This window comes from Orcinus orca, chromosome 20 (genome assembly GCF_937001465.1).
Source record: "Orcinus orca chromosome 20, mOrcOrc1.1, whole genome shotgun sequence".
Taxonomy (NCBI): domain Eukaryota; kingdom Metazoa; phylum Chordata; class Mammalia; order Artiodactyla; family Delphinidae; genus Orcinus; species Orcinus orca.
The window spans coordinates 3,468,624-3,484,185 of record NC_064578.1 but is presented as its reverse complement, the minus strand read 5'-3'; the positions used below and the strand labels follow the sequence as shown (position 1 = coordinate 3,484,185).

Sequence of the window (15,562 nt, the reverse complement as noted above, 5' to 3'; positions counted from 1 at the left end):
CCTGACTCAGCCCGGCCACGCCACAGGTGACGGGGGCCCAGGGCGCAGGCTCTGACGGGCAGCCCGTGTGTCATCCCGGCTGCCCCGGCTTCGCAGGGGAGTCACCGCCCCGCCTGCCCCGGGGACTCGGAAGCTCTCCGCAGGCCTGGCTCTGTGATAACAGCTACAAGGATACTTCACGAGGGGCCCTGTCAGCGCAGTCCTGACCCCTGGGTGAAAGGGGGTGCTGGGTTGGCCTTTGTCACTTCGTGTCACTGCGGTGAGGAGGGAAGGGGGCCGCAGGAGCCAGCCAGGCTTTTGACAGTCGGATTTTCCTTTCTGTGAACCGTGTGGGCGGTGCGAGTCTGGAGCTGGTGAGCGGCCAGGCCAGCGACCCGGGGTCAGCCCTGCCTTGGGAGGGGAGGCTGGGAGGCCTGTCCGGGCTCCAGGCACCGTCATATCTCTGGGGCCAGGCCCTGGCCTGTTGGGTACAGCTTTCCGAATCCTGGCTCGCTGGAGTTGAAAAGGGTTTAGAGAGCCCCCTGTTGGGTTTTCTACAGCTGCTGCCGGCCAGCCTTCCCCCGCCCAGTTAAGCTACAGCCTCTGGGTTTGTGGCTCCTGCCTGGAGAGTTCTCAGAGTTCCGCGGGTGATTCTAATGTGCAGACTGGGGCTGGGAATCTGCCCTAACAGTGGGCACACTGAGGCCCAGAGAAGCATGGGGCCAGCACCCGAGCCCACGGCAAGCAGCGGACCCCTTTGGAAGCTCCCGTGGCCTTTGCCAAACCGTGCTCGCGGGCAGACCTTTGGCCTCCTAACTTGCCTGCCTCTCGGGGAAGGTCAGGGGCTGCAGATCTGCGAGAGCCTTGTGGTTTCAGAGCAGAAGACACCGCCTGCCTCTGGGTTCAGCGTCTCTGGCCTCTGGCTGGAAGAGACAGCAAACTGCGCACAGCGCCACTCTGTGGCAGACCTGGGTCCTGCACCTCCAAGCCGGACACCTCCCCAGCCCACTCAGTCTCTAATGGCCTTTGACCCTTCGGCAGGTGGCGTCCCCGCTCCCCTCTCTGAAGGAGGAAGGGCCTCTGGGCTCAGAGCCCCTTCCTGAAGGGTGGGTGCCCGCGGCTTCTGCTTTCCCAGAAGAACGCAGGTGAGCAGGACCTGGCCGCTACCTCTCCGCTCTTGCCCCGGGAACTCGTAGGGGCTTGTGGAGTCAGCCAGCAAGGCAGGTTTTTCCTGGCCCCATCCGAAGGCTTGGAATTCCCAGCCTGGGTTACTCGAAGTCCACGCCAGGCTGGGGTTGGGTGGCAGCGCGTTAATTACCTCTGTTAGGGCGACACAGCAGTCTCCAAAGCACAGGGCTGCGTGAGGCCGCCCGGCCCCCCTCCTGTCCCGTCCCCTCCCCTCCCCCCTTCAGCCGGCAGAGCTGTTTTTCTAAGCTACAGGGATCCGTGTTTCGGGTGACATTTCAGCTTGGCCACTCGCTTTCCTCTCTCGCCGAGTGTGGTTTCCCCACGCTGGCCTTGCTCCCCGGCCGAGGCCACAGGCGGGAGGTGACGTTTGGGAGTGTTCCTGTCAATGAGAATTTATTGAGCGCCTGCTAAGAACCTGGCCCGTGCCCGCTGCTGGGAGGTATGCACACAGCTAACACCGCCGGTGCCTCCAGAGCGGCCCTGTGCACGCCTGCCAGAGCGCGCGGGGGGCGGCGGGGGGGCTCTTAATCTCGCCTCGGCAGCGTCTTCTCCCCACCAGCCTAGCCTTCGCGCTTGCGCCTCTGCTCCAGCAGGAATGCAACCATGGGCGTTCGTGCTCCGTGCCCTATACCTGTCTTTGCTGGGGCTGCTCTTCCGCCTGGAATTCTCCAGTCAGCCGCAAATCCCAGGGGTCCCTGAGACCACCTTCCCCTGCCCCTCCCTTCCCCATGCCGGGAGCTGGTTCAGAGCGGAAGCTGCCGCAGGGCTGGGGAAGTGAGAGCAGCCTCTGGAGAGGGTGGGACGGAGGCCAGGCCTGGAGAGAAGCCCATCTGGGCTGCGGATGGGGGAGGGGGACCAGAGCTCGCAAGCATTCGTGGAAGAGAGGGGATCTGGCTGAACTGGAGGCTTTGTGGGGTCCTGGTTGGACTTGGGGGGGTCTCTGCGAGGTGACTTTTAACTGAGGAAGGAGGTGTGCGGGCGGCAGGAAGCCCCCAGGCCAAGTGCTCATCCTTGGCCGTACTTAGGCTCACCTGGGGAACTTCAGACGCCCAGGCCGGACCTGTGACCAGTTAAGACCCAGATCTCTAGGGGTGGGGGCCGGACATCTGTATTTTATAAACCCCCAGCTGAGCTAGAAGGGCCTTCTGCCGGGGGCAGGGGGCAGAGTGCGCAAGGAATTCCTCTCCTTGGGGGAAGGTGGGCGCATGCTTCTTAAGGAGAACTGGGGTCCCACGTGGGAAGCCAGAGTGTGCCCTGTTCGCTCCAGAAATACATGGGACTGGGTAGCCCTCTCCCGGCCGGGGAGGCGGGGAGAAACAGTGCCCACGACCCCATCGCTGGGTCACTGGATGGCTCTGGGCTTTGTGTTAACCTGGGGGCCACTTCTGAAGGTAGTACTCCTTCCCTGCCCCCGGTGAGCTGCAAGCCCTTCTCCTAAAGGGGCCTTCAGGTGCAGAGTTGTGTTTGGATGGGTGGCTTCTGTGCCTGTCTGAAGCTCTGGCCAAGCCTTCCAATTCTGGAACCGGTTCCTCCAGCTGGAGGACTCGACGTGTGTGAGGAGTTGCACGTTTCCGTGGCTTTGGGGTGGCCAGACCCGGGTGGGGGGCATCCCACGGGCAAATGAGGACCTCAGCCCTCCCGCCGCCATCAGTAGCCCCAGCTGTTTCCCATCTGTAGGATGGCTCTGCACAGGTTTTTTCAGAGGTAAGGGTTTAGATGATGTAACGTATGCCACAGCCTGCCCTCAAGGGGTCATTGCAGGGGAGGGCCTGAAAGCCTCGGGGGCCTGGGGTTAGCCCCCACGTGTCTGTTGATATGGTGGTCAGGTCCTGGCCAGGGCGTTAACGTCCACCTCTGGCTCAACCAGTATGACCTCGCATGCTTTCCTTCCAGGCCTCGGTTTTCTCGTCCGTAAAGTGGGAGAGGCAGCGGCACCTGTGTCCTTGGGCTGTTGGGGCTTAAATGCTTTCTTATAAAGCCCGAGAGCTCTTGTGTAAGGGTATGTCAGAGGCGCACAGATCATTCCCAGTTCAGTGGCTCTAGGATCTCTGGGATTCTAACTTGTGAAACCCAGAAGGCTCTGTTCCCCTAGACCCCGGCCTTGGCAGTGTTTGGTGTGGGGAGGGGCGGAGACCACTTCTCCGACCGAGACCCAGAGGCTCAAGGTGCCGAATCAGCCCCTGCGGACCCTCCCCTGTTGGGGCTGCAGCAGCCAGACGTGTTCTTCTGGGGCCTCACCCCCCCGCCCAGGGTCTTGATCACGTGCTCGCACACTCACCCCTTGCTCAGCAACTTGTTGCCCCCGCGCACCTTGGTGGCCGTGGGTGGGATTGCACCCCAGGTGGGGAGGAGGGAGGTGAAATGGCGGCCCCTCCCCAGCCCGGCCCTTCCTGCGCTCTGATGGCGCCTCTGTGACCGCGGGCAGCAATAAAAGGAATCGATCGGCAGGCTTTTTTTTTTTTTTGGGTCAGGTTATGCCGTCCTGAAGGAAATCCACGCGTCAAGCTGAGGAGGGCCAGGCGTGTCAGCAGGGGCGGGCAGAGGCCTCCTTTGTGCTCACCTCGGTCTCCTCTCCCCCTGAGCTGAGCCAGAGCCTGTTTGGGGGGGGCGGGAGGGCTGGCTGGCGTCGTGTGACACGTGAGGTGGGGCTGTGTTCTCACTCTGCTGCCTGTCTTCCCCTGAGGGTCTGGCTTGTGGGGTAGGGATTACCCCCCTTTGACTGTTAGTTGGGAGAAACAGGGGGCCCCACGGGAGCTCGTCTGTCTCCCCTCCTCTGCCTCCGCGGGGGCTCTTGCCTACGTGCCGTCAGACCGCTGGTAATAGGTGTGAAGTGGAAAACCAGGGGGCGTGAGCGGATTCGTCCTACTGAATGCCTGGTGTCCGTTTATCTTTGAATGCTTTTTTGTAACTTTTTTACATAGGGAATGTGGTCTTTCTCTGTTCGCTTAAAACACGTGAGGATGTGTTAGACTAGATATCAGAGTTGAAGATGGGTGAAGCTAAAATGCTTCATCAGATGACAGTGTTGGAGGGACTTCTGCTTCCCAGAGGTGGCGAGGCTGCGTGGTCGGCCCCTGCCGCCTCGTGAGTGGGGGAAGGGTAGTTGCCCCATTTACAAGATGGGAACACTGAGGCTCAGGATCAGCCCCCGTGGCTCTGCCCTGTGGGCTCTCAGGGCCCTGTTTCCATGGACTCTTGGAAAGGATTTCTGGTCGCCCCTGCGTGGGCTCCCAAGGGGAGTGGAAGTGTGGTCTGAGATTGTAGGTTTTATATCAGATTGATGGGACTTCCCTGGTGGCGCAGTGGATAAGAATCCGCCTGCCAGTGCAGGGGACACGGGTTCGAGCCCTGGTCTGGGAAGATCCCACATGCCGCGGAGCAACTGAGCCTGGGTACCACAACTAGTGAGCCTGCGCTCTAGAGCCCGTGAGCCACAAGTACTGAGCCCGTGAGCCACAAGTACTGAAGCCCATGAACGTAGAGCCTGTGCTCCGCAACAGGAGAAGCGGCCGCAGTGAGAAGCCCATGCACCGCAGTGAAGAGTAGCCCCAGCTCACCACAGCTGGAGTAAGCCCGCGTGCAGCAAGGAAGACCCAACGCAGCCCCCCACACACACCGCAAAAAAAGAAGGAGAAATAAAAATGAATTAAAAAAATATTTTTAAAAATAAATCAGATTGGTGGCCAGGCTTTTCTCATTTCTGAACACATCGACTTAGCTTTTTTAAGGTGCAGTTTTCACCTAAATACGTGTCTTATAAGACTAAGAAGGACTTCCTTAGTAGGGATGCCAGTCCCGGGAGCCTGTCACCTGGGTCCGGGGAGTGCATTTTAACCAGACAGGTTTCCAAGTTGAAACCAGCAGGACTGCGTCGCCTTCCTCCTTGGGAGGAACTGTGTGTGGTGTGGTGTCCGTGCCGGGCTTCCCCAGCCAGGGCGCTCAGTGGGCGTCAGGGTTTCATGCTGCAGTTTCCAGCCGTGTCCGTGCCCCATGCAGCAAGCCCCCAGTGGGTGTGTTCACACCTCAGGACTGATCTGTTGGCTACATTTCCAGAGGGGAGAGGGCTGGGCGTGAAGGCTTGACACATCTTTAAAGATATTGCCAGATTCCTCCAGAGAGCGTTGCAGGGACTCGCTTTTCTGCCCGCCTGTACAACCCAGACCTTTAGTTACTCAATTCTGGGGTCCCCTCTGTGCCCCTCAGCCCTTGGCCTCCAAGGTCATCCCACAAGGGGAGGAAAACCCTTTGGTCAGCCTCGGCTTTTGTTGCCCCCGGCAGGTCTCGGGCATAGATCCCACTGCTCCTTGCCACGTGACCCAAGAGTCCTGGGGGCTGAAGCCTGGTACCCGTGAGAGCCAGTTCTGGCCTCAGCATCCTGCCTGGCGGGCAGGAACCTTACAAGTTACCAGCTGGGGCTGTGGAGGGGGTTTTGTTTGTTTCTTTGGAGAAACTGAAGGGTTAGTTAGGCTTAGGCAGTTGGCTGCTCAGCAGTTGGTGGACGATGGCTGTGGCCAGAGGAAGGTGGCTGGCTTGACCTGGCGTGTGGCAGGGGTGGAAGTAGGGAGCTCATGGCTGGTGGCTCGTGACTGCTTTTGCGAAACTTTACCTGGTCGTCCTGTTCTGAAGCCCACTTTGGCTGCAGGGTAGTTGGTTTTTTCCGGTGGGGCATTTTCTGATGTCTGGGCATGGTACCTAGGGCTTTGAAGATGGCAGATGAGCCCAGGTGAGGAAACACCATTAGAACTTGGACCATGGAAACACCACAAGAACTTAGTATTTTACCTTTGACACCCTGGACTCCCTTGGCCTGGTAGAATATGTTGGGGGAGGGTGTTAGTATCGGCGTTTGATATGTAAAGAATTCTTCGCTATAGGCGTCTGTAATCTGGGTTTGTGGGTGCCAGCCACCTCTACACACACATCCCTGTGGGGTTTACAGATGGGCTTCTGTGAACACGGTCAAACTACATGCAGAATTCAGTGGAAATGTTTTTCTGGGCAGGGGGTCTGGTGTGTCACTTTGAACCATTGTGAGAATGGAACTTCTGCAAAAGCAAAAAAACCCCACAAACACATCTTATAACTCGAGGCAAGTCCTGGCTCTGATTCACGTGGGACCCACCTGCGGTTGACAGGTGCTGGGATCACCCCTGAAGCTGGGGGTGGAGGAGTTGACCTCTTGCTGCTGAATCTGCTCGAAGGTGTTGCTGACATCTGTGCTGAGCGTCCCGGTCGCGCGCACGTTTATTAATCTCCTGTGGACCCCGTTCATCACCCAGACCCACATAGTTTCTAAACAGCAGGGAGTGGCGGGGACTCTGGCGAGTTGGCGACCTAGGGACAGACGAAGGGACGGTCGCCACGCTCGGGATTATGGTCGGTGGCGCCTCCTTTTTCAAGGGAAATGGGAAATCTTCATTTTGACTTGAAACCGGTTTTAAGATATCATCCATTGATTGACATTTCTTTTTAAATTTTAAATATTTTATTAAAATATTTTATTTATTAATATTTAATATTTTATTATTATTTGATATTTTGTTATCTTGGTTGCACCGGGTCTTAGTTGCAGCACACGGGATCTTTGTTGCGACATGCGGACTCTTAGTTGCGGCCTGCATGTTCCCCCACTAGGGATCGAACCCGGGCCCCCTGCATTGGGAGTGCGGAGTGTTACCCACTGGACCACCCGGGAAGTCCCCATGGATTCACATTTAAACATGTCTTGACTTCAGGCCAAATAAACAGGTTGATGGATGAAAGGCAGCCCTCAGCCTCTGCCACCTGCTGTCTAGTCCCCCCACCCCAACCCCGAGGTACGGATGGAGAAACTGAGGCTCAGACTACATGAGGACCCGACAGGACCCCACCAGCAGGTGCGGGGGAGCCAGGCCCGGATCCCCATCTTCTGGCTGGTTTCCAACCGAGGATGCAATTCCTTGACTTAGCTCCTGGTGGTCCTGCCATGTGAGACTCTGAAGTTGCCTTCTCCACGTTGAATCTGGTGGGCTGTGCACTGTGAAGGTGGGACTGACATACCTGTTCTGCAGGCTGAGGACCTACTAAGTGCCCTTTGGGCCTGGGGGTGCAGGTGGAGATGCCCGCCCTGCACAGACAGCTTTGTCAACACCCACTCAGTATTGAAGGGACAGGACTTCCCTGGTGGCGCAGTGGTTAAGAATCCGCCTGCCAGTGCAGGGGACATGGGTTTGATCCCTGGTCCAGGAAGATCCCACATGTCACGGAGCAACTAAGCCCATGCGCCACAACTACTGAAGCCCGCGCGCCTAGAGCCCGTGCTCTGCAACAAGAGAAGCCACTGCAATGAGCAGCCCGCGCACCGCAACGAAGAGTAGCCCCCGCTTGCCGCAACTAGAGAAAAGCCCACGTGCGGCAACAAAAACCCAACGCAGACCCCCGAAATTAAAAATAATAATTTGTTTGAAGGGACAAATGCTCTTCTGTTCTTTGATCCTCTCTCCTCACCTGAGGGGCAGGGCAGGAGCTGCCTAAACACCTGGCTTCCTGGGCCCTGGGCTGGGCAGGCCCCATTCAGCAGCGGCCTCTGCTTCCTCTTCTCAGTGCTCCTCAGAGTTTGGTCTCCCAGTCAGGTTTCTTCCCTTTGGGAGAAGGACCTGGCCTTGACCCCTGCCCTCCTGGCCTGTTTTCCCACCTGCCGGCCCTGGCCTGCCGCTCCATGGAAACTTGGAGGCGTTTGGCCGCCACCTCCTGGCTAGGTTGGGTTCCTGTCCTCTGGGACCTCTGACCCCCACCTGCGTCCTGCACCCCGTGCCTCCGGGCTCCACTCAAAGGGCTCCTTTGTAAGGAGGCGGCCTGGTTAGCTCAGGGGCCTTGGGCACACAAAGGAGTTGCTCCTGGGGTTGTTGCCTGGGTGCCCTCCAGCCCAGAGCTGCCGGAATGTGGGATTCAGGGGGTGCAGTGGCCCCAAGGTGAGATCTGTTCTTACTCCCTGGCTGTGTGCCACCTCTGATCCTCCCTGCTGCCACCTTTAAAATGATGCAGCATGTGGGTGGGCGCCCACAGCGGCCTGCAGGACGGGACGGGACCCCTAGGAGGTGGGGGGTCCTTTCCAGTGTCTTCTCGTTTAAAGGGAAATTGGTGGCACAGCCGCAAGGAAAACTGGATCCCCACCCCAGTATCTCAGCACGCAGCCCCAGACAAGGGGATGACTCTTCAGCCTCAGTTTACCCATCTGTAGAGTGGGGGTAGGGACGGGCCATGTAGGAGGCTCCTCGGGTGACGTGTTTGCCTGGGGTCTGTTCCTGGAGTTACTGTGAAGGGTGATTGGGACGCTCTGGTCGAAGCTAGGCCTTCTTGTTGTTACTGCCGACGCCGTTGTTAAGGACCACCTCCGGGGGTCCTGGGTGCCACCCTTGACCCGCTCTCTCAGCCTTTTTTGTGTTAATTGTGCGCCTCCCCGGGGCTGCCAGCTTTCTGCCTGCCCCGCACCCCAGGCCGCCCGCCACCCCCTGGCTGCCGCCGCCCTTCATCTGCCCGTCCCAGGCTGCTCCAGACGCAGCGGCCGCTTAGAATAATCGCCGTCGAACGTTGCTGTCATCTGCTGCCTGACTTCCGTCCTTTGCATCCACCGGAACCTCCGGGACTCCCGAGCGTCTGAGGCCTTGAACCTCAACCCCTAGGCTGTCCTTGGAGGCCTCTGTCAGCGGGCTGCTCCGGGCGCCAACCCCGTGCCCGTCGCTGTCCGCGGGCAGCAGAGAACCGCTCGCTCTCCTCTCCACCCAGGAGCCGCTGCCCCGTGAACCAGCTCGAGTGGCCCCAGCCCCACCTACACTCCCGGTGTTACCTGGCACCAGTGCCCTGAGGGACTCCCATGTGTGGGCGTCTGTCCTGACCGCTCTTCACTCCCAGACCTGGATTCAGCCTCTGGAGAGCCGCCCCCCAAGCGGTGTCGCTAACATGGCAGTGCGCAGGCAAGGGGGGACCCGCAAATGTTACCCAGCTCCCACCCTGCACCAACCCCCCCCATCGGCTGCAGCTGCGGGGCGTTGCTGAACCCGTCTGCCGTGGCTGCCTGGGGACCCCAGAAGTTAGCTTTGCAAACAGCTCACGCCGCGGTGCTGGCTCTGGGAGGGGTGGGCTGCCGTTCCCATTGACTGGGGTCCTGCCAGACACTTTCTGCAGCTCGTAAGCGCCTGCCTTCCCCGTTCTGTAGTCACTTCATAAACACTGCTGACCAACAGGGCTGCACGGGGCGGGGGATGGCAGCCCTGTCGTAAAATGAGCTGCCTCGTTACTCATTTTACTCCCCGGCCAGGGTCGTCTCTGGACACACAGGCTGGCCTCCCCCCGATCCCCCCCTCAGTTCTTCCCTCTGGTTCCGGGTCAGGATCCAGGCCATCTGCTACGGCCGTCCCCAAACCAAAACGAAATGGCTTTGGCTTGGTCCGCCGGTTACTGGGGCCTTAGCCTTGGGGAGTACGTCCAGTTCTGGGACCCTGGGCAAGAAAAGGCCTCAGTCCCCTTGGAAACCTACAACCTGAGAGGGTGGCCGTCACTGGAAGAGAACATTAAGGCCTGAAGCAGGCCACCCGTGTGCGTCCGGGAGCCAGAGGCCTTCCTGCCTCTCCCAGGCGCCGCCCCTGCCCCCATCCCCAAGAAACATTGCTTCGTGCGAGCGAGCTCGGGACACGCCAAAGGCAAACGTAATAATGAATTTATTATGAAGCCGCTCGGGCTCCCGGGATCACGTGGTGCCCCCCGCCGCCGCCTGCTGGGGTTTCTGCTCAGGTGACCCCAGCCTTGTTAGCGCTGCAGAAGTATCGCCCCTTTTGGGGGGCGGGGCAGTGGCATGGAGGCCCCGAGCTGGGGGACACCTGTATTTGTTCACAAACATTTCTCTCTGCGGTAATGAAAAATTACCAAGGGGGGTGATTAGAGAATCCAAGTCCAGATTGCGCACGCGGGCCTGAAACTGAGGCCCTGCTGGGCCCGGCCCCGTGGGGCGTAATTACCCGGGGTGGGGGGTGGCTGTCAGGGGAAGCGGGGCGGGTTGGTGCTTGAACCGGGGGCCAGCAGAAAGTGCATCTCGGCTATTAGCTTGTAATTACAGAGCATGGAGGGAGCAGGCCTGAGGTCTGGAGCCGCGGAACAGCGGCGCGAAGGCAGCGGTAATTACGGGATCGGTGGGAGGCCGGAGGGAGGCCGAGGCGCGCTGATTAATAACACCCTCCGCCCTCGCGCAGGGCGGGGAGCCGCGCCGCGACCATGTTTAATGGAGTGTTAGGGCCTCCCTCCCCCCCCCCCCCCGCCCCTTAAGTCCAGCTGTTGGGAACGTTCAGAGTCCATCGGGGTCTGTTCGGAAGCACCGGGACAAAGTGGTTCCGGAACACGGCTGCCAAGCCGTCAGCCCAGCTCGCCCCTGCGCACTTGGATTTGTCGTCTTTGCTCTTTTCTTTTTTTTGGTTTAAGCTTTGTACTGCTTCTGGTCATGTTAGAAACCTGGACAGGGAAGGGGAAAGGGTATTGGTTAAGGACACCACACTTTGGTAGAAGGAGCGGGAAGGGTGATGGCAGTCCTGGGCCGGGCAGTCCTTGCTTCTAAAGACCGACACCACGCGGGGGAGGAGGGGACTGGCAGATGCGGTGCGCGCTGTCGGCCTGGTGGCCTTCCCTCCTGCTCTCAGCTTCGGGCACAGGGAGGGGCTCTCAGCTCTGGGTGTCTGGCCGTGGCGGCTCTTTCTCCTGGGGGGTCGAGGGGGCGGGAGGTGGACAGCAGCATGTGATGCAAATGAGGCGGCCAGGAGGCCACCTGAGCTCCCCGTGTGTCAGGGGCTGGTACAGCTGGAGAGGGAGCTCTGGCCCTGCCCCCAGGGCCGCCCCAGCCCCCGGCCCTCGTCCATCATTGGCCTTCGTGCTGTGGTGCCTATTCCCAGCTGTTAGGATAATGAATTTACATGAGCTGATAATGTAGACAAGAACTCAGTCGATGGCCAGGAGCGCAGAAGTTAATAAATACCTCTCTGATGACGGCGTGGGGGAAAATAGGCACCACCCCTGCTCTGCGGGGCTTCTCGAGGGTGCAGGGCTGCCCGGGGCTCCCTCTCCTCTCCTCTCCTCTCCACGCACCGCTGGGGCTTCCACAGTCGCGGTGGCACCTGTGGCGGGGTGTGGGACCCACCTGCCTGTGCAGGGCTGGCGGCAGAGCAGCCCTGAAGTGACCGTGAGCCTGTGACTCGGGGTGCGAGGCACACGGCGGGGGGTGTGCTCCCGGAGGCCGTGTCGATCCCCAGCAGGTCCAAGGTGACCCTTTACAGGGTCTCTGGGTCCCCCGAATTTGGCCTTTGTCCTTCCCCGTCCTAGGTGCAAGGGGGCCGTCACCCCAGCTGCCGGTGGTCCCTCGGGCCCCTGCCTCGCCTCCCCTCCCTTCCAATGCACACATGCTGAGGAGGGATGCTAATTTTAGACTCCCCTAACGAGGCTGCTCGTTTGGAATTCTATTTTGAGTGACCTGACATCAGCAGAGCAGCGTTCCTGGCCCGAAGCTGCTCCAGAGACCACGACTGACACTACGACAGGGACGCCAGCTCTGGGGGAGCCCCAGGAGCCTGGGGGCGCTGTACATGGGGCCTGTGCAGCACGTGCCGGGCTCTAAGGAAGGGGGAGAGCAGGCTCAGGGGGGGTGGGGCGCCGCTGGATGCCAGTAGGAGTGTGACAGTGACGTTCAGGTGGTGGCTGGTCCAGGAGGGGGCAGAGGGTGGGTCTGCCCCCCAGAACCCTGGTCACCAGGGAAAGGCGGGGGTTGTCGGTGAGGGTTTGGGTTCCAGGAGGGGCACCCCAGTTCCCTCAGCTCCCGCATCTGCCCCGCAGGAGGCCCCGGTCTGGGGAAGACCCCAGCCCCCTGTTGGTTATTCCAGACTCATGCAGGCAAGTCTGTTCGTGGGCCCCCCACTTTTAAAAACCTGCTTCACTACAGAAAAACTAGAACAGAGAGAAGTAAAAAGGCTAAAAACGAGAAAATTGTTCCTCCTGCTGTCACCTGAAGACCCCCACCCGTGGCTTTAAGGGGCCCGTGACACTTTGGGGTCTGCCCTGGGATTTGCCCCATGGCTGCTCCCCACTTACTCGAGCACCCGTGTACCATCCTGCCCAGCGCTGGCAGCTGGCGGTCACAGCATGTCCGCTGGGTCACCAGCTGGCCAGCCTGTCACAGGGCCACTGGGCAGAGACCTCCACATCTGCTCCCTGGGCCACGGGGACCGGTCACTGGGAGGTGAGGACCGCTTCGCCTGCCTCACTTTGCCGGCCCCCCTCCCTCTGTCTGGAGGCAGCATGCGGTGTGGGCTGTGGGGTGGAGCAGAGCCAGGCCCTCCTGCTGCAGCCCCAGGATGGGTCTGGATCTGGGCCCTGACCAGCTTTATGTATGTGGGACACAGGTGCTGTGTTCAGGTAATCCCAGCCCTGATGTTGACCAGCTGTCGGCCCTTGGGCCCAAGCCTGGAGTCTCCCTTCTGTAAAATGGGCACAGTGACACCTTTCCCTTAGAGGTGAAAGGATTTAAAGGTGGTGGCTAGTTCTCTAAGGAATGTGGGAAAGGGGAGGGAGGTGGTTAATGGCCTTGGATTGTCTGTGTGGCCTTGGGTCGTCTCTGTGACCTTGCGTCATCTCTGTGACCTTGCGTCATCTCTGTGACCTATCTTCGAACAGCTCCTGGCCTCGGTGTCCCCGCCGGTGCTCTGCTGGCCTCTCAGGATTGTCTGAGACCCTGAGGGCAGGCCCAGGGTGGGAGTGAGTGCGGGCTTGGGGGGGGTGTCCACTGCTGCTGCGGCCTCTCCCAGGCCCATCACGAGGCTGTCTTGAGAGGTGACCCGACCGTCTGTGTGACCTGATGTCCCGGGGGGGGTCTTCATTTCCCTGGGGTATGGAGCCCCGGGGTCCCCTGTCACATACCTTGTCTCCGGGCAGCACCTCGTGGCGATGCCTTCCTCTAGGTGTTAGTCAGGACCTCCAGGACCTGTGCGAGCCATGCCCAGACGGGGTCCCCACAGGGTGGTGCGCCCTTGTGTACCACCACCCGCCCCCCAAGAAAAGAAACCCATCGGTCGGTCCACTGAGTGTGGGTGCTTCGGTTCCGAGCAGGACCCAGAAGACATCTGGACCACCCAGAGCAGGTCCTGCGTGGGGTCACGTCCTCGGTGTCCCCGCAGGCGGCAGGACAAGAGCTCCAGTCCCCCTCTGTCCCGGGGTGTCCTGTGTGTTCGCGTTGACCAGCCAGTGCCACTCACGGATGTGGAGAGCTGGGCTGTGTGACTCCCGGCCCGGACACGGAAGGGATGGGCGTGGGGGTAGGAGGCACAGATTCGGCAGGTCGGGTCCCATTTTGCCCAGCCTGACCCATGTGAGCCTAGCCAAGCCCCTCGCCCGCCCGAGACCTGCGTTTCTGCCCCCGTCCGCTGACCAGCTGCGTGATAGTAACAGCGACTCCTGGGATGCGCCAGCCGTGCCCTGGAGCTTCTCACGGAATTTACCTCCTTGAGCCCTCATGGAATTAACGTCGTGAGGCAGACTTTGTCTTTATCCCCCATTTATAGGTGAGGAGACTGAGGAGGCCCAGAGAGGCCAAGTAACTTGCCCAACATCACACAGCTGCAGGTGGCAGAGCCGGGATTCAGGCCCCAGCGTGTGGCAGCCTGGCCCATGCTGAGCCTGACCTCCAGGCCCCGTGGCCGGCAGCACCTCCTGCCCTCCCTGTTCACACCGTCCGTGGAGGAGGAGAGGGGCCGAGGGGGGCCTGGGCCGAGCTTCCGGGACATGGCGTCCATCGGGCTCCACGGCCCTCCAGTGGCTGGCTGGGTGCTGGCTTGGCCGAGAAAGGACTCTTGTTAGGAACCTGTGTTTTCTAGTGACCCGCCTGCTGGGGCAGGGACCCTGCGCCCCACTGGGTTCTCGGGTTTCTCTGGTGGGCTTGCGGTGCCTGTGGGCATGTGGTTCCCACCCTCTCCCCTGTTCTTCCAGAAAGAGGAGGCCACGCGGGGTCAGCCTCGGGTTGGTGCCGCCCCGGCCGCTCAGGGGCCCTGTCGCCCGGCGTGACACCGCCCACGTGACCCGCCGGCAGCTGGGAGGCCAGCCTGGGCACAGGGGCGCTTGTGCAGGTCCTTTATTTCCGAGGTGCGAGCCCTCTCCGGAGAGAACGGTGTTCCCTCGAACTTGCGCCTGCCTCAGTACTGCCTTTTATGCGCCCCTCACCCCATCCCTGCCGTGGCCGTTTATGCGGCCGAGCCCCCAAGATCTCTTTTGCCCCCCGCCCGGCGAGAGGGCGATGGTGGCCGCAGCCCGGCTCTCCGGGACCCTGGGTTCAGGGCGTGTGTCGGCGCCCGCGGCCTCTCCTGGCTAGTTCTGGGGGCAGGGCAGGTCTCAGGGGCCCACCCCTGCCTGGCCACCGGTGGGGTCCCCAGTGTTCACCTGGCTACCCACGGGGACAGGCATGGAAGCAGGTTGCAGTTAGACTCGAGTTGGACTGTATGCAGAGTGCTGCAGAGGTGGCGTGGGCTCGGGGGGTTGCGGAGAGCCCCTTGGGGTGGGGACCGTGGCCTGGGGGCAGCACATGTTCCTGCTCTGTCATCTTCTGGGACACTCTGCTTGTGCGCTCTTACCCCTCCCATGACTCCCCAGGTCCCCTCCCCAGGTGACCCCGGGTGTTCCCTGGAGCCGTCCCTCCTAGGTCTCCGTCTGGGGCTTCGCAAGTTCGTTTACCTCTCCCTGCACCCAGCCCGTTGCCCGTGCCACCCGCGAGGCCGTGTGCCTTGATCTACGCCTCTCGAGTGTACCCACGGTGAGGGAGCGGGGATGTGACAGGTGCCCCTGAGAGGGCAGGAGGAGTTAACCGAAGACTTACGGCACTGTTCACGCCCGCCCGCGAGGGAGCCCGGCCGATGTCAGTGGGGCGCGTGGGGCCGGGTGAAGGTTGAAGGGCCGGGGGCTCACGGGAAGGCCTCTGATGTCACTCCTGGCGGGTGGCGGCTCCTTGGCCCGCGTGGCACCTGAACCTGGACCCCCGTGGGAAGGGGGCTTCCCCTGGACAGCGGTTTAGACCTGCGGTCGCGGGTCTTCTAGCGTCTAGGCGGGGTTTGCACTGGGCGAGACGGCAGCAGGGTCTGCGGATGGCTGTGTTCTCTGCCTGTTTCTCTCCTCTGAGGCACCTTCTCAGTGCAGACCCGCTGGGTGCCTGTGGCTTTGGGATTCAAGGGGGGACGGTTGCGGCGCAGGAGGGCTCCGGCCAACCCGCCTGGGACGATCCCGGGTCTGTGCTGCCTGCCCGTACGAGCCTGTTTGCTTTTCTGGAAGGAAAAGGATGTGCTCTCTCCAGAGCGATGTGCTGAAGGCCTGGCAGAAGTGTGTTCGTCTGCGTGATCGTCAG

At 60.9% G+C, this 15,562-nt stretch overlaps 1 protein-coding gene across 8 annotated transcripts in view; it reads left to right on the top strand.

Annotated features, from left to right (window-relative positions):
- GSE1 (Gse1 coiled-coil protein) overlaps positions 1 to 15,562 on the top strand; it is a 414,806-nt gene that overhangs the window by 364,720 nt on the left and 34,524 nt on the right. The gene's annotated exons all lie outside the window — the stretch shown is intronic.